Source organism: Schistocerca nitens, chromosome 9, assembly GCF_023898315.1.
Source record: "Schistocerca nitens isolate TAMUIC-IGC-003100 chromosome 9, iqSchNite1.1, whole genome shotgun sequence".
Classification (NCBI taxonomy): domain Eukaryota; kingdom Metazoa; phylum Arthropoda; class Insecta; order Orthoptera; family Acrididae; genus Schistocerca; species Schistocerca nitens.
Genome location: NC_064622.1, coordinates 289,172,400 through 289,194,298, shown reverse-complemented (window position 1 = coordinate 289,194,298; position 21,899 = coordinate 289,172,400). Strand labels below are relative to the sequence as shown.

The following is a 21,899-nucleotide window of genomic DNA, read 5'->3' as shown; positions in this document are numbered from 1 at the left end:
GTCCCACAAACTTTTCAGTTGCTATCATACTCAGAGTTATTCTATCTGATAATACTTAATGATTCACCCTGTGTAAGTAATGACTAACCTTTTGTTTTTCTGGCCTCCAATGACAGTTTTATAGTTTCATCTAACTTCTCAAACTCTGCAAATTTCGCAACATGTAATGATTTAATATGACTCCTCAATGCAGTGGTCGTGAGCTCTTTTCGAGAATACACTTTGTCACAAATTTGCATTTGGCACTCAAATAATTAATCTCAACGAAATGGTTCCAAATAAGACTTATTTTTTATTTCATTACTGCACTCTTAACTAACGTTACATCAAAGACATGTTGATTAAAAACATCCTACAATATAGTAATATTGTATAGCAACACAAAGTAAACTGACGAGAGAGAAAACGCTATACTTTCGCGGCGATGAACAGAGGTCACTGCGTAATAATCCAATGAACGCTGCAATCGCTACGAGCACGTGTCGACTTGCTACACGCCTCTCAAAACGAACTCCCGTCTGCGCAGCAGCCGGTGCGTTGTGCCAATAAGCGTGCGCATCGACAATCTTGTCAATGTAAAATTTGAAATTTTCCCGGCGAATCAACTGTTCAGAAAGATTTCGGGTTTGCAGCCGGTCGTCGTAAACTTCATTGCACGATATTTCGGCTGGACAACTGCCAGCCATCTTCAGGTGAGCTGAACGAGAACTGACGAAGACGTTCTCCGCTCCGTGTTATATAGTGCGCTGTTGGTAATGCCGCGCATGCGTTGCAGTCTGTGGAACTAGAAAAAGATGGTTGTCTTCCATTACTGGATGTTTTGGTTAAACGCAAGTGTGACAGCTCGGTGGGACGTTCTGTTTATCGTAAGCCCACTCACACTGACTTGTACTTGCATTCTTCAGGTTGCCATCATCCATCCCAAACCATGAGTGTACTTAAAGAGAATTTGCAGAGAATTTGACTAAGGAACTTGCACATTTAAGGACGGTGTTCAGAGACAATGGATACTCGACCCGGCAAATTAACAGGTCCTTCTCAACTAGAGCCAGGAACCAGGAAATGGATAAAGAGGAGAACGCGCCAGCCAAGTCCCTAGCTTTTCTTCCCTTCGTTGGAAATATCTCCTTCAAAATAGCGAGGATTCTTAATAATTTTCATGTGAAAGTGGTCTTTCGTCCACCTTCTAAGATTTCGGATTTGCTGGGATCGGTGAAGGATGATTTGTTTTTGCGGAAGGCTGGAATTTACAAAATACCGTGTCAATGTGGTATGGCCTATATAGGACAAACAACATGTACAGTGGAAGAGCGTTGTACGGAACATCAACGTTGCTTTCGCCTACTGCAACCCAGTAAGTCTGCAGTTGCGGAACATTGTATTTCCAACGGACAATCCATGGAGTACGACAAAACTTCGATTTTGGCCACAGCAGCAACTTTTTGGGACTCCATTATCAAAGAATCCGTTGAAATACGCATCGCGGGAAATCTGATGAACCGTGCCAGTGGTAACCAATTAAATAACGCGTGGAACCCTGTCATCTACGAAATTTGCTCGAGACGAAGACGCCAGAAGACTTCGATAGCTGCGGCCAGCGACAATACCGACGGCAGCAGAGTCTTGCAGTTCCACCTCCTAGGGTGCTGTCGCTGGGCGGTGTGGTCCTCCGCGACTGCAACGCATGCGCGGCAGTACCATCGGCATACTATACAGGATGTTACAAAAAGGTACGGCCAAACTTTCAGGAAACATTCCTCACACACAAAGAAAGAAAATATGTTTTGTGGATATGTGTCCGGAAACGCTTACTTTCCATGTTAGACCTCATTTTATTACTTCTCTTCAAACCACATTAATCATGGAATGGAAACACACAGCAACAGAACGTACCAGCGTGACTTCAAACACTTTGTTACAGGAAATGTTCAAAATGTCCTCCGTTAGCGAAGATACATGCGTCCACCCTCCGTCGCATGGAATCCCTGATGCGCTGATGCAGCCCTGGAGAGTGGCGTATTGTATCACAGCCGTCCACAATAGGAGCACGAAAAGTCTCTACATTTCGTAGATAAGAGCTTTCAAATGCCCCCGTAAATGAAAGTCAAGAGGGTTGAGATCAGGAGAGCGTGGAGGCCATGGAATTGGTCCGCCTCTACCAATCCATCAGTCACCGAATCTGTTGTTGAGAAGCGCGCGAACACTTCAACTGAAATGTGCAGGAGCTCCATCGTGCATGAACCACATGTTGTGTCGTACTTGTAAAGGCACATGTTCTAGCAACACAGGTAGAGTATCCCTTATGAAAACATGATAACGTGCTCCATTGAGCGTAGGTGGAAGAAACTAAAATGAGCTCTAACATGGAAATTAAGTGTTTCCGGACACATGTCCACATAACATATTTTCTTTATTTGTGTGTGAGGAATGTTTCCTGAAAGTTTGGCCGTACCTTTTTATAACACCCTGTATAAGACGGAGTGAAGAACGTCTTCGTCAGTCCTCGTTCGGCTCACCAGAAGATGGCTGGCATTTGTCCAGCCGAAATATCGTGCAATGGAGTTTACGACGACCTGCTGCAAGTCCGAAATCTTTTTGAACAATCTTGTCAATGCTGGAAGTTCCGGCAAACTCCCGATATAAAAATCGGACCGCATGTGGAAGCGGATGTGGAAAATGTAAGGAATCTCCGCAATTACTGAAGCGGAAGCAGAGGTCTGTCCCGTTATTGGTGGCCGCCCAACACCATGACGTCTGGGCGAGGTTTCACCGTAGTTTCACCACGTGTTGAAGACATTCACCACAGCATTCCTACACACCCAACAAGTCGTGCAGTTTCCGAAATGCTCGTGGCGAGCCTTCAGGCCATCACAATCTGCCCTCGGCCAAACTTAGATCGCGCGCCTTTCCCATTCTATACGTGGACAGCGCGGGCACCGATACTACACACACCGTACGTGTGTCTGACTAGCAGTCATTCATCGTCAGGTGACGCTGCTATCGCCTGGTCGGGTTTATATCGATAGTAGGTCCGTGATCGTAATGTTGTGGCTGATGAGTGTACACTCATTGCAGTCCAGTTCGCCTTTTTAAGCCATTATTGTAATATTTTTATATATTTTGCGGTATTCAAACAATTTATTATTATTATATTAAAACATTTTATTCATTTTAGTGTTTAATTATATAAATCAAAACATCCGCGACGCCCTGAAAGTGAGGATTACGGCAAGTTATATTGGGAGGGGGGGGGGGGGTGTTGAAGGAAGAGACGACCCAAGTACGAGTTGGCTTAACTGGAAGAACGTTCTCTTGCTGATGTTCTTCCTCCAATCAATTTAATCACGGAAGATTTGAGCAGAATCTTCACCGATTTTTCGTTAAACTGTAGTAGGAATCCTTAGTTCCTTGGACATGCCTCTACAGAACGTTCGTTAGTTAACACCACTATTAATTAGTATTACGCGCTTTTGGACTCGGGAAACTTCGCCCGAAAACCTCAAACCACACACACACACACCCGGGAAACTTCATCGAGCGAGGTGTAGCTGTGATTAAACGCTGGACTCACATTCCGAAAGACGACGAATCATATCCGCGTCTGGTAATCCTCTTTTAGGTTTTCCGTAATTCCCCTAAATCGCTCCAGACAAATGCGGGGAGGGCTTCTTTGAAAAGGCACGATCGATTTCCTTCACCAGCCTTAAAACAACCCGGGCTTGTGCTCCGTCTCCAACGACCTCGATCTCAACGAGGCGATGTGAAACACTAATAATCTTTCCTTTTTACACGAGAACTTTAGCTTGGTGAGTTACCTCAAAAACTGATTCCGTATGACAGTATGAGATGAAAGTAAGCAGAGTACCAGCTTTATTTTACGTATGTGTCACAAAATTTGCGTTGGAAAAAAAAGGTTTACTTAGGTGCTATGGTTCTCTCAACTGAATTCTTTTGTCAAGTTTTAATTCCAAGAGCTTGAGAATGTCAACCTCTTCTATCTGCTTGTTACAGTATTTTAAACATATACTGGGAGAAAACCTCCAACACGTTCTGACCTGCAGTAGTGCTTAGATCGTGCTGTACTTATTTCCATAAAAAGTGGGCAAGGTTGGGCAAGGCTAGACGTGGGATTCCCCGGAAGTGAAGGAACTTGCAGATGGGAAAAAGTCGAAAAACAAAGGCGTCATTCTAATGGATACTACTACGTAAAAGAATGGAACGGAATTGGCAGGATAGCCCATCTGGACACTCGTACCCATCGCACAGATCCAGTCGAGTGAGGGTTCAGAGTTTCTCCAGTCTTCAGTGAGGCGGCGACTGCCGTGGTGGGCGTCGCCCGCGATAGCGGCCGCTGGTGACGGGTCGGGGTGGTGCGGTGGGCGGCTGCCGGCTGCCAGATAGGCGCGGCTAAGTGCGCAGGAGCGGCCAGTCCGCCCTCAGCAGCGGCGGCGAACCCACAGTGCGCCAGCAGCCGCGCCACACGAGGTAAGAGCCTGCCGCGCCCTCACGTGGCAGCTACCACTGCCATCGCGCTTGTACACAGCGTAGAAATACCGGACAAGGGATTGAGGTGGTTTACTTCGCTTTGGGGAGTTCGGCTGTGTTTCATTATTGTACTGGTATTAGATAATCTGTTCAGCCAACCCGGATAGCCGAGCGCATTAGCAGACCGCTCCGGGATTCCAGGAGGCGCACCGGCTTTGGGTCGAACCCACCCGGCAGTTGAACGACGAGAGCACTTGTGCAAGCCAGTCCGAATGTGGTTTTTAGGCGGTTTTCCACATCCGACTAGGTGAAATTTGCTGCTGGTACCCACTTCCTGCCACATTCAGTCTCAGCGAGTGAGAGGGGGGAGGGGGAGTGGGGAAGGGAACGGCATCCGGTCACGCTCTACCCCTAAAATCACCAAGTTCGTAATAAGATGCCGACTCTTTGAAGACACGAGACAGGACCAGGAAAAAGAAGACTAGGTAATCCATTCATGTGTTTCATTAGTGGCACTTTATTCACATGTATTTGTTCAAGTTCATCTTCAGCTTTACTTGTGGAAGTCTAGGTCAGCTGAAACACCGAGGTACATGAAATAATCCAATATCATATCGACAGTCAGTAGTGTTGTTATAACAATGAAATATGCCAGTTCTTGTGTGTACCTAATAAGAAGGCCAAATATACAGTAATCGAAGATTCATGCCTGCCCAACGAAATCCAAGTCGTCCACGAAAACCTTCAAAGGATGGAACCAATCCCAGTTGGATTTATAAGCACACAATAACTGGTATGTTTTACCCCTATAGAAGCACTACTAATTTACGATGTGGTCACGTTTTGTATCACTTGAGTACTTCGATATTTCGGTTGAGTTGGACTGCCAGAAGCACGTCCGTAGATGAAAATGGATAATTTAGAAATTGACCGTGTGGTGATGATTACGTTTGGTTTGTGGGGCGCTCAACTGAGCGGTGGTCAGCGCCCTTACAAAGTCCCAATGTTTACACAGTCAAGTATAGTCACTGTCACGAATGATGAGGATGATGATGAAATGATGAGGACAACACAAACACACAGTCCCGGACAGAGAAAATCCCCATCCCGGCCAGGAGTCGAACCCGGGAACCCATCATCCAGAGGCAGCAACGCTAGCCACTAGCCCACGAGCTCCGGACTAGAAATTGACCGAGTGAATGAAATACTATCAATATAGCAACCGAATGGATTATCCAGTAACACTATACGATGTTGTTGTTGTTGTTGTTGTCTTCAGTCCTGAGACTGGTTTGATGCAGCTCTCCATGCTACTCTATCCTGTGAAAGCTTCTTCATCTCCCAGTACTTACTGCAACCTACATCCTTCCGAATCTGCTTAGTGTATTCATCTCTTGGTCTCCCTATACGATTTTTACCCTCCACGCAGCCCTCCAACGCTAAATTTGTGATCTCTTGATGCCTCAGAACATGTCCTAACAACCGATCCCTTCTTCTTGTCAAGTTGTGCCACAAACTCCTCTTCTCCCCAATTCTATTCAATACCTCGCCATTAGTTATGTGATCTACCCATCTAATCTTCAGCATTCTTCTGTAGCACCACATTTCGAAAGCCTTTATTTTCTTCTTGTCCAAACTATTTATCGTCCATGTTTCACTTCCATACATGGCTACACTCGACACAAATACTTTCAGAAACGACTTCCTGACACTTAAATCTATACTCGATGTTAACAAATTTCTCTTCTTCAGAAACGCTTTCCTTGCCATTGCCAGTCTACATTTTATATCCTCTCTACTTTGACCATCATCAGTTATTTTACTCCCTAAATAGCAAAACTCCTTTAGTACTTCAAGTGTCTCATTTCCTAATCTAATTCCCTCAGCATCACCCGACTTAATTCGACTACATTCCATTATCCTCGTTTTGCTTTTGTTGATGTTCATCTTATATCCTCCTTTCAAGACACTGTCCATTCCGTTCAACTGCTCTTCCAAGTCCTTTGCTGTCTCTGACAGAATTACAATGTCATCGGCGAACCTCAACGTTTTTATATCTTCTCCAAGGACTTTAATACCTACTCCGAATTTTTCTTTTGTTTCCTTCACTGCTTGCTCAATATACAGATTGAATAACATCGGGGACAGGCTACAACTCTGTCTCACTCCCTTCCCAACCACTGCTTCCCTTTCATGCCCCTCAACTCTTACAACTGCCATCTGGTTTCTGTACAAATTGTAAATAGCCTTTAGCTCCCTGTATTTTACCCCTGCCACCTTCAGAATTTGAAAGAGAGTATTCCAGTCAACATTGTCAAAAACTTTCTCTAAGTCTACAAATGCTAGAAAGGTAGGTTTGCCTTTCCTTAATCTATTTTCTAAGATAAGTCGTAGGGTCAGTATTGCCTCATGTGTTCCAACATTTCTGCGGAATCCAAAGTGATCCTTGCCGAGGTCGGCTTCTACCAGTTTTTCCATTCGTCTGTAAAAAATTCGTGTTAGTATTTTGCAGCTTTGACTTATTAAACTGATAGTTCGGTAATTTTCACATCTGTCAACACCTGCTTTCTTTGGGATTGGAATTATTATATTCTTCTTTAAGTCTTAGGGTTATTGCCTGTCTCATACATCTTCCTCACCAGATGGTAGAGTTTTGTCTGGACCGGCTCTCCCAAGGTCGTCAGTAGTTCCAATGGAATGTTGTCTACTCCCGGCGCCTTGTTTCGACTCAGGTCTTTCAGTGTTCTGTCAAACTCTTTACGCTGTATCGTATCTCCCATTTCATCTTCATCTACATCCTCTTCCATTTCCATAATATTGTCCTCAAGTACATCGCCCTTGTATAGACCCTCTATATACTCCTTCCACCTTTCTGCTTTCCCTTCTTTGCTTAGAACTGGGTTTCCATCTGAGCTCTTGATGTTCATACGAGTGGTTGTCTTATCTGCAAAGGTCTCTTTAATTTTCCTGTAGGCAGTATCTATCTTACCCCTAGTGAGATAAGCCTCTACATCCTTACATTTGTCCTCTAGCCATCCCTGCTTAGCCATTTTGCACTTCCTGTCGATCTCATTTTTGAGACGCTTGTATTCCTTTTTGCCTGCTTCATTTACTGCGTGTTTATATTTTCTCCTTTCATCTATTAAATTCAATATTTCTTCTGTTACCCAAGGATTTCTACTAGCCCTCGTCTTTTTACCTACTTGATCCTCTGCTGCCTTCACTACTTCATCCCTCAGAGCTACCCATTCTTCTTCTACTGTATTTCTTTTCCCCATTCCCGTCAATTCTTCCCTTATGCTCTCCCTGAAACTCTGTACAACCTCTGGTTTATTCAGTTTATCCCGGTCCCATCTCCTTAAATTCCCACCTTTTTGCAGTTTCTTCAGTTTTAATCTACAGTTCATAACCAATAGATTGTGGTCAGAGTCCACATCTGCCCCTGGAAATGTCTTACAATTTAAAATTTGGTTCCCAAATCTCTGTCTTACCATTATATAATCTATCTGATACCTTCTAGTATCTCCAGGATTCTTCCATGCATACAACCTTCTTTTATGATTCTTGAACCAAGTGTTAGCTGTGATTAAGTTATGCTCTGTGCAGAATTCTACGAGACGGCTTCCTCTTTCATTTCTCTCCCCCAATCCATATTCACCCACTATGTTTCCTTCTCTCCCTTTCCCTACTCTCGAATTCCAATCACCCATGACTATTAAATTTTCGTCTCCCTTCACTACCTGAATAATTTCTTTTATCTCATCATACATTTCATCAATTGGTACGACATGGGCCTACAAAAACTGCCACAGCGTCTACAAAAATGCATCGACGGAAATGGTGATTATGTAGAAAAATAGCAAAATGTTGAAGCTTTAAACTGATGTAAACCACTGTAGAAATAAACAGGTCTATGTACTTATTAAAAAATAGGAGGCGTTACTTTTGGGATTACCCTCGTATGAACCAATACATCACCTAGCATGCTGTAGGACCACTCGTGCTAGACAGAACGCCCTTCGTGTGAATAGTAACCCAGAGTAATGGTAAACAGAGAAGAGAACACTTTATGTGGCAGTTGTGGGATTCAGTTCGACGACTGGTTCACTTATACACAGCTAAAGCAATCGACAATGCACAAAAGAATTAAAGGGTCACGATTTTGAAACATCGTCATTCTCCTCCATTGCAACACAGAAGTCTCAAATGTGTTTCAAAGTAGCCTAGAACCTTCCTCTGTAAAGGCGCAAAAGCGACACGTGCGAATAAAGGCAAGAGCTGTGAAGTTCACGTGAGGTGTAAGGTGGGTTAATGATGTCACATTGGCACCAAGTTTCAGCACAGTTCTGACCAACACCACTGCGGACGTGTCACACGATGAGACGGTCGTCACGCTGGCCCCTTAGCCACTGCTCGCCGATTCCCTTGACACCTCTGCGATGCAGCTCAGAATCGCGACGCCAAGCGTTAAATTCACGCGGTTTTCTTATGGGTGACCGAGGAAACAATTTGAGACACATCGCCGGTGAGAATCGACGCGAAAAGGCCTCAGGAGGTGTCATAAACGGCGTCAATTAAACCACCCCTTCCTTGGGGCATTCATTTACACACAGTCGATATGCAACACAACGACGTTCTTGGCCACATTTGATACTGACACTCCCCTTTACGATTTAACACTTCTCTGAGGATATAGTGAGGCTGCAACCATTATTCTGATATATAGAGAGGAACCACTTGTGACAAGTCAAAATCATTCTACGAAATTTGAATGTGATGCGAAGCAGCAAAGGGCATTTATGCTTTTTCCGTCCTCCTGTTTTGTACTCCCCTGTGTTGTGGCGATGGGGGTTGCGATACTCACATATGCATGAATACAACAGTGAAGTGTCCCTCTGAGACCCCACCAGTTCGTCAATACCATTGGTGTTATTCACACACCTTTGTTGAACAGTGTAAAATGGGTATGTACAACGACAAGGCTTGACCTATTCTAAGGCACGTGCAGGTGGGCAACCTGTTGGACACCGTACAGCTGAGTCACGCTACAGTGATACTCCAGCACCTGCTTGTAGACATGCGGAATTTTAGGGGTATCGAAGGGGTTAACAGGCCACAATTGCCTAGGAAGTGGCCAATGGTTGTCTCTGCACAGGTAAGTTTTTAAAGTGCTGAACAAGGTGTGCGGAGATGGAGCAGAGGGTGTTGCTTCACTGGGATGGTGGGAGGGGGGAGTGTGGGGAGGGGGGGACGTCCCACAGGAACCGTTTGCCGATTTATTCATGCACATATCAATGTTGCACCCTGGGATCGCGTTACAGAACGGCGCGAAACAGGACTTCTGAAAAAGCGTAACACCCTCTGCAGCTTAGGATAACAGTCAAATTTCGTCGAATGTTCTGAACTGCTTCTGTACTTTATGCCAGAGCAAAAATTACGGTTGCACTTATCTCCAAAAGGGTGAGATCAAGTTCATTGGGGTAGCAGCCCCACTGCAGCCCCACGGTGTCTTTAGAGAAGAGTTGAATCATCCGGGAAGTTTTAGCAGTGTCAAATATTGTCAAAAACGTCGTTCTGTTGTACGTACTGAAGAGCGTCATTGTGTCGCACAAAATTTTGGAAATTTGTGGTAAGATCTTGTGGGACCAAACTGCTGAGGTCATCGGTCCCTAAGCTTACACACTACGTTATCTAACTTACTCTAACTTACGCAAAGGACAACACACACACCCATGCCCGAGGGAGGACTCGAACCTCTGACGGGAGGAGCCGCGCGAACTGTGACAAGATGGTTAGAGCGCGAGGCTATCCCGCGCGGCATTCTGTCGCACATAGGACTGCATATTGCCTTTCTCGACTGTGAAATATTTGTAAATGAACGTCCTAAGGGAAGGGGTGGTTTAGCTGGCACCGCTTCTTCGTATCGATTCTAAGTGGGTATATGTCTGAAATGTTTTCCTCGCCCACCCATAAGAAAAATGAGTGATTTCAAATCTGGGCGTTACGGTTCTGACCAGAATCGCAGAGGCATCAAGAGAAGGGTGAATTGTGGGTAATGGGGGAGGGAGGGGGGAGGGGGGAGAGGAGAAGATGGCGACCTTCCTATCGTGTGACACGTCAGCAGTGGTGTTGGGTTGAACTGTGGTAGGCTTTGGTGCCAGTGTAACATCACTAACCCACTGTGAACCTCACATCAACTCCTGAGCTCTAACCTGTTTTTCGCATTCGTCGACATCTTGCTGTCTGAAGCGCCGTCCAAGCCGATGGAGACGTCGCTGCGCGCCGCGCTTTCGCACCATTACAGGGGAAAGTTGTAGGCACCTCTGAGCCAAATTTCAAACCTTCGCGCCACAATGAGGGAAAATGAGTAGGTTTGGAAAAAGTGGTGCTTTAATTCTTTTACGTAATGTACATCCATTTGAAACTCATTACTGTAGTCAATCCTTGATCTCCCTCCACAGTTTTTAGCCCCCACACTTGCCTCCATTACCGAATCTTTCTTCTTGCCTCAGAATTTGTTCTGTTAACTGATTCCTTCTTCCAATTAAATTGTGTCATAAGCTTCTTTTGTCCTCGTCTCGGGTCAATACGCCTTCATTAGATATTCCATCTAAACTAATCTTCCATCATACTTTAAAAATTTCAATTTTTTTCATGTCAGTTTATTGTCCATGTCTCACTTTTGTAAAAGGCTAAACTCCAGACAGATACCTTTACAAAAAGACATATTAAAACTTGAATCTATATTCGATGACTACAAATTTATCTTTTTCAGGAACGCTTTCCTTTTTGCTGCTAGTGTGCATTTTGTATCCTCACTACTTTAGCCACTATCGTTTATTTTGCTGTCCGAACACCAAAACTCGTCTACAACTTTTGGGGCTTCTTCTCGTAATGAACACGGTCCAGTAACATCAACGAGACCACCTCGTATGTTCGGCGTCAAGATGCAAAAAGCACGCGCGGAAAGCGAGTGGCAGCGCTTTTATACTTTGTAAAGCGCGTCGCGGGACGCGGAGACAGCGCAGTCTTTGTCGTAATGCAGAAACGGAGTGATTTATCTGACTCCCACAAGGGCATAGTCATTGGCTTTTGGCCAAGGGTGGAAGCATTTTCGAAACGGCTACTTACGTGCCACCGTGTTTAACGCATAGTGCACGACAAAATGGCACTCTCCAAAACCGGCGCTGAAGCAACTGTGCTCCACCGCGGGCCATGGACGACAAGGGTGAACGACGGCTAAGGAGATATGTACGGACGAATAGACATGCAACTGTTGAGCAGCTGACCGTCCAGGTGAACCAAGGGGTACCGACAGTGTCTCCTGCCTCCTCATCGACGATTCAGCGAGCGTTGCTGCATATGGGTCTCAGCACCAGCCGTCTGTTTCATGCACCCTGTTTATTGCAGTTCACCGACGACGAAGGCTGGGATTGCACAGCGACTGGACGTCCATTGAGCGGCGACAGGTGGCGTTTTCAGATGAATCACGTTTTCTCCTCCAGCGAACAGATGGCCGTTGGCGGTGCAAGGCGTGAAACGTCTGGAAGCAAACAATCTGCAACAATCGTCGGAAGTGTCAAGGCCGAAGAAGGGAGCGTTATGATCTGGAGAATGTTTTCGTGACTTTCCTTGGGTGAATTCGTTATTCGGAAGGCATAATGGGTCAACACAAGCATGCATCTATCCCTGGGGACTGCGTCCACCTTCATACGTAGTTTGTTTTTTCTCGGCACGATGGCATTTAAAAGCAGGACAATTCAACACGCCACACTGCTCGATCTGTACGTGCGTGAGTTTTACTGCCTGGTCACCAAACTCTCCGGATTTAAACCCAGTCGAGAATCTGTGGGACCACCTCGATCGAACTGTTCGTGTCATGGATCTTCAACAGAGAAATCTTGTGCAGCTGTCCACGACACTGGAGTCGGCATGGCTGCACATCTCTGTCGGTACCTTCCAGAATCTCACTGACTCTCTTCCTGCATTACACGAAATGTATTCGAAGTTTCAAATATGGGCAACCATCAGCTGTGTAATGGAATGACGACAGTGAAAATTTGTGCCGGAACGGGACTCGAACCAGGATTTCACTCTTGTCAAGAAGCTATCCGAGCACGCTCCTCAGCCAGAACAAAACTTCCATATGTCGTCAAACATGTGTCCACAACCTTCCCTCCTAGGTTCATTATGTAGCCGGCCGGTGTGACCGTGCGGTTCTAGGCGCTACAGTCTGGAATCGCGTGACCGCTACGGTCGCAGGTTCGAATCCTGCCTCGGGCATGGGTGTGTGTGATGTCCTTAGGTTAGTTAGGTTTAAGTAGTTCTAAGTTCTAGGGGACTGATGACCACAGATGTTAAGTCCCATACTGCTCAGAGCCATTTTCATTATGTATATTCCCGTACACAGAAAAAAATTTAATTGAATGTGTCTTTTTCAGAGTCGGCGAATAAATACGATGTTGCAGCACCTATCCGAAGGAACAAAAAATGGTTCAAATGGCTCTGAGCACTATGGGACTTAACATCTGAGGTCATCAGTCCCCTAGAACTTAGAACTACTTAAACCTAACTAACCGAAAGACAGCACACACATCCATGCCCCAGGCAGGATTCGAACCTGCGACCGTAGCGGTCGCGCGGTTCCAGACTGAAGCGCCTAGAACCGCTCGGCCACACCAGCCGGCCCGAAGGAACATTGTACCATAATTCTGAACAATTCAGACACTGCAAAATCGTACTCTTCCTGCACGTCTTGCAGCCGTGCGCACTGAAAAAGTGGTTATTCAGGCTTTTGACAGGTGGTCACATGAATGTGACTAGACGATGTAATTCCCTTAGCATCGCCTGATTTTTCGAGTACACTTCGTTGCCCTTGTTTACCCTCTTCTCAAATACTACATATTGTAAACAACTGATCTTCCAAGTCATTTGCTCTCTCTGACGGAATTGCAATGTCGTTTGCAAATCTTTCAGATTTTATTTCTTCCTGCTGAACTTCAATCCCCTTTGTAAATTTCTCCTCCGTTTCCTTTACTGCTTGCCCGGTGCACAGTTTGAGATACATGTCGGATACACTACAACCCGGTCTCACGCCCTTCTCATTTACTGCTTGCCTTTCATGTTCTTCGATTCTGATGATGACTGGCTTCCCCTTTCTCTCAATACAAGCATAGCAAGGCCACACCGTCTAATGTTACAAAAACATATCAGTCAGTCATACATAATGTTCCCATTTTAGCCGGTGGAAAGGCTATGCCGTTTTTCAGGAAGTTGTCAGGCCACCAATGACTTGTTCCCCTGTCTGTATTGCTGAGGCATGCAGCCAACCTAACACGGCCAGGTCATGATCATGGGGAGAGAGAAAAGTAATTAGTGTAAATAACTGTTAAAATTTCCCTACAAAATGGATCTACATTATATTCAGTATTGTTGAACCCAGCTGGTTTTGTTCGTCCACAAGACCCTGATTGGATTGAAGAGTCCCTAGCAAACAGAGCACAGCATGTCATTCTTAATGGAGAGAAATCTCCGGACGTAAAAGTGACGCCTGACGCACCCCAATGGAGTGTACTGTCCACAGTATATAGAATGACATAGTAGGTGACGTCGGTAGCTCCATGAGGGTGTTCACGCATGATGTATTGTATATCGAGAAGCCGAACTGTAGCGAAGTACAGGAGGGTCTGCAGATCATTGACGCTTGTTGTAGGGACTGACTGCTGAGCCTCACCATATTGTTGTTGTTGTCGTCTTCAGCCCGAAGACTGGTTTGATGCAGCTCTCCATGCTTCTCTATCCTTTGCAAGTCTCTTCATCTCCGAGTAACTATTGCAACCTACGTCCCCTAACTGTATTCATCTCTTGCCCACCCTCTACAGTTTTTACCCCACTCGCTTCCCCCCAGTGCTAAATTGGTGAACCCTTAATGTCTCAGACTGTTTCCCACCAACCGATCCCTTCTTTTGCTCAGGTTGTTCCACTAATTTTTCTTTTACCCAATTATATTCAGTAATTCTTTGTTAGATACGTGATCTACCCATCTACTACTCAGCATTCTTCTGTAGTACCACATTTCAAAAGCTTCTATTCCCTTCTTGTCTAAACTACTTATCGTCCATGTTTCACTTCCATACACGGCTACGTTACAGACAAATACCTTCAGAAAATACTTCCAAACACTTAAATCTATACTCGACGTAATCAAATTTCTCTTCTCCAGAAACGCTTTTCTTGCCATTGCCAGTCTGCATTTTATATTCTCCCTACTTCTACCATCATGAGTTATTTTGCTTCCCAAATAGCAAAACTCATTGACAACTTTAAATGTCTCATTTCCTAACCTAATTCCGTCAGCATCGCCTGATTTAATTCGGCTATATTCCATTATTCTCGCTTTGCTTTTGTAGACGTTCGTCTTATATCCTCCTTTCAAGATACTGTCCACTCCGTTCAACTGCTCTTCCAAGTGCTTTGGTGTCTCTGCTAAAATTCCAGTGTCGTCGACAAATTTCAAAGTTTTTGTTTCTTCTCTCTGGGTTTTAATTCCTACTCCGAATTTCCCTTTTGTTTCCTTTACTGCTTGCTCAATATACAGATTGAATAAAATCGGGGATTGCTACAACCCTGTCTCACTCCCTTCTCAACCACTGCTTCCCTTTCGAACCCCTCGACTCATACAACTGCCCTCTGGTTTCTGTACAAATTGTAAATAGCCTTTTGTTCCCTGTATCTTACTCCTGCCACCTTTAGCATTTGAAAGAGCGTATTCCAGTCAACATTGTCGAAAAGTTTCTCTAAATCTGCAAGTGCTATAAACGTAGGTTTGCCTTTCCTTAAGCTATCCTCTATGAGAAGTCGTAGGATCAGTATTGCCTCGCGTGTTCCTACATTTCTCCGAAATCCAAACTGATCTTCCCCGTGGTCGGCTTCTACGAGTTTTTCCATTCTTCTGTAAATTATTCTTGCTAGTATTTGCAGCCGTGATTTATTAAACTCATAGTGCGGTAATTTCCACACCTGTCAGCACCTGCTTTCTGTGGAACTGGGATTATTATTATTATTATTATTTTAAATTTGAGAGTAGTTCGCCTGTCTCGTATACAGCTTGCTCACCAATATAACCAAATGTAAAGTTCCGCGTATAAATAGTGTGTGATTAGCATGACACACTCACATAAAAACAGACGCAGCGTCTGTTACGTTATTCTAATTGTCTTACTTCATTTCCAGTGACGAATTCATGGGTTTTATTACTTAACGCCATTCATTTAATCGCTTGGTATGAGTAAATGATTTTACCAGCGGAAAAATGCTGCTATTGGAGCACAAGTAAGGCGAATTTGCTCCTCTTTATTAAAAGATTGACTGAAAAGGGGGGTACCAGCTGCCTCAAGCTTTCTTCCTCAGACCTTTAAAATTTTTCTCAAAAATTTTCGCATGCGAATATATTTGTGCTCTTTTAAACATGCAACTTGCCTTTCACTCCGACGAGCTCCCTTACTGTAACTCCCTCACATACACTAGTTCATCGCTTTAAGTCCTTCACGCCGATCCACTCCCAACTGCTGATTCTCCTTCACTCATTTGGCCCGACTCGTTGTCATTATCACTTTGTGTCTCTGTAATTGTTCTGTCTCACAGCGACAGTCACCTTCGTTCTGTCCTAATACTACTGTCTCCTTTCACTGTCACTGTCTCCTTCTTGTTCACTCTTACTGCTACTACATCATTCATTCCTACAACTGCTACTGTCTCTTCTCACTGTCAGTATCTCTCTCTTCCTTGTTGTCATTTTCATAGACTGTCTCATTATCACTGGCTCTCACCCACATCCACTTTATCCTTCTCTTTGTTCCTTTTCTACTGGCATTGTCCTCTTCACTCATTTCCTAGCACTTTTCTGTCATTGTCAGCTATGTTCCACTGCCACTGTATCCCTCTCTTCATCTCAGACTTCCTTTACTCCTTCGCTCTTTCTATACTACTACCACTGTCTACTAACTTCCACTATTTATTACTAATCCGTCTCTTTCCCACTACTTTTAAAGGTGCCGAGAAAGGCAGAATAAGGCAGCTGGTACTGTTCTTTCCAGTAAGAGTCTTTTAATAAAGAGGAGTGTATTCGCCTTTTTTGTGCTTCGATAGGAGGATTTTTCAGCTTATTCTATTCATTTCACTGTCATAGCAAAGCATGTCACTCATATGAAAAGAACTTAAATTTTCATAGCTTACTTGTGTAGAAGTGAAATAAAGCAAAACTAATTTTACACCTCATACCGGCTTTTACGTGCACAAAAATTTTACATGTGCTTCAGTACTACTATATGCAGTTCCCAGAACTACTATATGCAGTTCCCAGAACCCTACGAATTACGTTTTCGGCTCACACAGCATTTTACGTGCACAAGTAGAGTAACTTTGAACCTCTATATCTCTAAGACGGATAAAGATATCTAAAAACTTTTCAAGATTGTTAGAGACTGAAATTTTAGGGGTATATCGCAAAAATTACAGCTATTTGCTGTCGATAGTCGTCTTGAAATCTGTGACTGGGTTTTGGTCCGCTACTGACGACGAAATAATTGGTGAAAAACGCTTTTTTGGGGGTTTCCTCAGGAACCGGTCTTGAATTTACGCAAAAGCAACGTTCATTCATTCATTCATTCATATCACAGGTTTATGATGGGTTTACTTGTCATCAATCAGTCTATTTAATTTTTGCGTGCTTATTTTACGTGTACGAATAGGGTAACATTGAATCTCTGTGTCTGAGAAATGGATAGCGATATCAAGAAAGTTTCCAAGACTGTCCGAGATCCGGATTTTAGAAATATATCGTAAAAATTTCAGCTGTTTGCTGTGCGTAGCCACCTTGGAATCCTCGGCTAGGTTTTAGTCCACTGGTGACGACGAAAAAACACGAAAAAACATTTTTGGGGGGCTTTCCGAGGAACTGCCAATGAAATAATGGTGCCTACGTAAGCCTCATCAAGCACACCGTAGACTTCATCAACTGCAAAAAGATTCAACCGTATGTCTCCATTTTCCTATGGTGGATGAATTGTTTAATATTCATACATTGACCCTGTACTGTAGGAGAGCGACACTAAGACGATCCTTCTCTTCTTCTTTCGATTTCGGCCATCTTTGGACCGACGATCCTTCTATAGGACATATAAATGGTTCCTAATCCAAGGGCTATCCAAAACGCTTGACCCTACCTTTTTATCATTAATAGAGCCTGAGGTATGAGCACTGGAAAATCCCGTTTTTATGCGCGGCTTTTGGGAACATGGTAAACATGCTCTTGCATGCATACCTATATATGTGACATTTTATTATGCGGGTTTCGAAATTGTGACAGCTCAGTTTTGTAATGCTCTTTATACATTCATTTCGTTGGTGGAACTTGAAAATGTACCAAAATACACTCCTGGAAATTGAAATAAGAACACCGTGAATTCATTGTCCCAGGAAGGGGAAACTTTATTGACACATTCCTGGGGTCAGATACATCACATGATCACACTGACAGAACCACAGGCACATAGACACAGGCAACAGAGCATGCACAATGTCGGCACTAGTACAGTGTATATCCACCTTTCGCAGCAATGCAGGCTGCTATTCTCCCATGGAGACGATCGTAGAGATGCTGGATGTAGTCCTGTGGAACGGCTTGCCATGCCATTTCCACCTGGCGCCTCAGTTGGACCAGCGTTCGTGCTGGACGTGCAGACCGCGTGAGACGACGCTTCATCCATCCCAAACATGCTCAATGGGGGACAGATCCGGAGATCTTGCTGGCCAGGGTAGTTGACTTACACCTTCTAGAGCACGTTGGGTGGCACGGGATACATGCGGACGTGCATTGTCCTGTTGGAACAGCAAGTTCCCTTGCCGGTCTAGGAATGGTAGAACGATGGGTTCGATGAGGGTTTGGATGTACCGTGCACTATTCAGTGTCCCCTCGACGATCACCAGTGGTGTACGGCCAGTGTAGGAGATCGCTCCCCACACCATGATGCCGGGTGTTGGCCCTGTGTGCCTCGGTCGTATGCAGTCCTGATTGTGGCGCTCACCTGCACGGCGCCAAACACGCATACGACCATCATTGGCACCAAGGCAGAAGCGACTCTCATCGCTGAAGACGACACGTCTCCATTCGTCCCTCCATTCACGCCTGTCGCGACACCACTGGAGGCGGGCTGCACGATGTTGGGGCGTGAGCGGAAGACGGCCTAACGGTGTGCGGGACCGTAGCCCAGCTTCATGGAGACGGTTGCGAATGGTCCTTGCCGATACCCCAGGAGCAACAGTGTCCCTAATTTGCTGGGAAGTGGCGGTGCGGTCCCCTACGGCACTGCGTAGGATCCTACGGTCTTGGCGTGCATCCGTGCGTCGCTGCGGTCCGGTCCCAGGTCGACGGGCACGTGCACCTTCCGCCGACCACTGGCGACAACATCGATGTACTGTGGAGACCTCACGCCCCACGTGTTGAGCAATTCGGCGGTACGTCCACCCGGCCTCCCGCATGCCCACTATACGCCCTCGCTCAAAGTCCGTCAACTGCACATACGGTTCACGTCCACGCTGTCGCGGCATGCTACCAGTGTTAAAGACTGCGATGGAGCTCCGTATGCCACGGCAAACTGGCTGACACTGACGGCGGCGGTGCACAAATGCTGCGCAGCTAGCGCCATTCGACGGCCAACACCGCGGGTCCTGGTGTGTCCGCTGTGCCGTGCGTGTGATCATTGCTTGTACAGCCCTCTCGCAGTGTCCGGAGCAAGTATGGTGGGTCTGACACACCGGGGTCAATGTGTTCTTTTTTCTATTTCCAGGAGTGTAAATCATTTTAAAAAATCAGCAGCTCTTCGTGGTAGATGGTGACGTTCTTCGTTTATATCATGCTTCGAGTCATTAAATTCGTTGTGATTTGAAACGTTTAGTAGTTAACCATTAGTTAGTTATTTTAATAGTTAACCATGTTCTTCCTTTTCAACGTGCCTTGTGGCGAAATCCAGAGATGTGATATAACAGCTTTCTGCTGGTGGCCATTAGGTGCACTTTCGTATCACAGATAACTGATAAATTCGAATTACTTTTAAAGCTGCTGATATAAGAGAATAGTTTTAAGCTGAATTTTTCTTGTTGCTCAAAGATTTAACGCATATACTACAGCTATCCTACTTCCCTTCCGCCACCAATTAGCGAAATAAACTGAGATTATGTTCTCACGGAAGCATTACACCCGGTAAGGTGAAGAAAAGGCAGTAGGAAAAAGAACCGAACGCATAAGTAGGGAATACGATAGAGTGCAGGCTTAGTTCCAAAGTGCCTGTGTCCAGAACAACGCCATCGGAGGACTGAAGTCGATCGCAGGGGGGCGAGGTCCGCGGAATCGACAGCCGATTGCAGGCGAAAAAATCACATTTGTCAGGTGCTAGTCGTTCATTGGAGTATGTTGGGATGTATTGGGGAAAGGGACTGCTGTCCTTCAATCATGAGCAAGAACTCTGCAAGACATCCGACACTTATTTCTCAGGCGTGCGATAGCCTGCCAATAGAGCTGTTGAATGCTTTAGTGTCGATATGAATGTAACTGCCAAAAGCGTGTGTAACATAAGGGTAATGACATTTCTTATTATCTATTTTATTTGTTTAAAACAGAGATTTCGATTTTGTTCACTGTTTTTGATTTATGTATTAGGCTTTTAAGAACTTCCCTAATTACATCTACATCTGCATAGATTCTCCGTAATTCACCATACGGAGCATGTTGGACACTATCGTTTGTAATTCTTGATGAGGGAAAGTGGTCACGTGTGCTGATATTGCTTAAATTTGGGACATTAGTATCTTGCAGTCCGATTCATGATTGATGGCGGTTCGCACAGTCGAGGCACGGACGGGGATCGCATTGTTGCCGGTTCCATTATAGTCTTGGTTGATTACTAGTACAACTGAAGTTAGTCAAATCTTGAGGGCATGAGCTACGAATTAACGAGAGCGAATCCTGTGTCCCATCTTCAATGGGACTGCTACTGCGTAGAGCATCTCTGACTGGTTAGATGGAGTTATAGTAGTAGCAGGGCAGTGATAGTTTTATTCATCCACAGATCACTTACGAGGATAGTGGATATGTGTGATTACAATTTCAGAACAACAAGCAATTGCATACTTGGAGATCTAGTTTGATACGGACGATACAGGTTGTTGGCTGTGACTTTATAGGGGGAATAATCCCGGCAATTGCCTGACGTAGCTTAGGGGGACCACGAAAAACCTACATAAGGAATAAGGATGGCCAGATGAACATTGGAACTTGCACCATCACGAATACAAGGCCAGTCTGTTTAAGACAGTGCTGCCTCGTTCGGTTCACCCCTAGTGTACAATACTGTTTAGCAAAGATGTTATTTAATAACACAAAAAGCGAGTGCTACACTATTTATCTCTTTCCCAGTCACTGCACAAACTACAACATATTATTTCGTACCACAACACTACATACACTATCAGCTAACATCAGGACCATAGCGACGATGCCTGGTTGCGATTCTTATTATATTATGTTTCATTCGGTACGGGGAACTTATATACAGTGATTCAGCACACAGATTGGTACTTCATCGAAGCCTTATTGATCTTCATTCTCCGCTTTTCCCTCTACTTAACTGTTTGTGGCACTCATTTCTTCTTTCCCAATCGTCTTTGGTGAATTTGATATTGATTTTTTTCTCTTGGCATCTCCGTCGTCACCATGTCTTACAAGAAATTCTTCAAAACATTCTCATCAGTAATGCCTGATTAATTTTAGTTTCCTATCATAAAATCATAACATTTGAAATAAAACGTTTTTACCCATCTTTTTCAGTGTATATACCTTCTGTACTACCTCCATACAGTTTCATCATGCGTCGATGAAATTCTGTCGGAACCATTTGCTCATCAATGAGGAATGCAAAGTCTTATGTAGTCTTAGATGCCAAGCGTCATTGTAGAACGCCCTCCTGTTGCCACAACCATATGGCACACGCCAACGAAACCAATCTGAAATTAGCGGGAATATTAAAAAATTTTACAACATTCACCGGCTCGGTCACTCAAAATCAACACAAAAATAGCAGACACTTAGTTTCGAAATGGCCCTTGTAGAACATAATACCGTAGAGCCTCCTATGCCTTTTGTTTTTAAACAGATTCACTACACTTCTACAAAATGCGTGCAATGAATCTAACACTGCCACTCGGCTTCTCTACTACTAACATTAACATATTATTATGATCCCACATTCTTATTGCTTCGTAGTACTACTTACGTGTTTAACCCATGTAGCGTTATCCAGAAGTTTATCACTAAGGCTGTAAACTGATACAATTGTTTTTATGGACCGCACTTTAGTCGG

At 44.6% G+C, this 21,899-nt stretch overlaps 1 protein-coding gene across 1 annotated transcript in view; it reads left to right on the top strand.

Annotated features, from left to right (window-relative positions):
* Positions 1-4,431: 4,431 nt before the first annotated feature.
* The window catches only part of LOC126202937 (cubilin-like), a 771,281-nt gene continuing 753,813 nt past the window's right edge, over positions 4,432-21,899 (top strand). The window contains exon 1 of the mRNA XM_049937033.1: positions 4,432-4,485. The gene's annotated coding sequence lies outside the window, so the exon portion shown is untranslated. The remainder of the gene's footprint in view (positions 4,486-21,899) is intronic.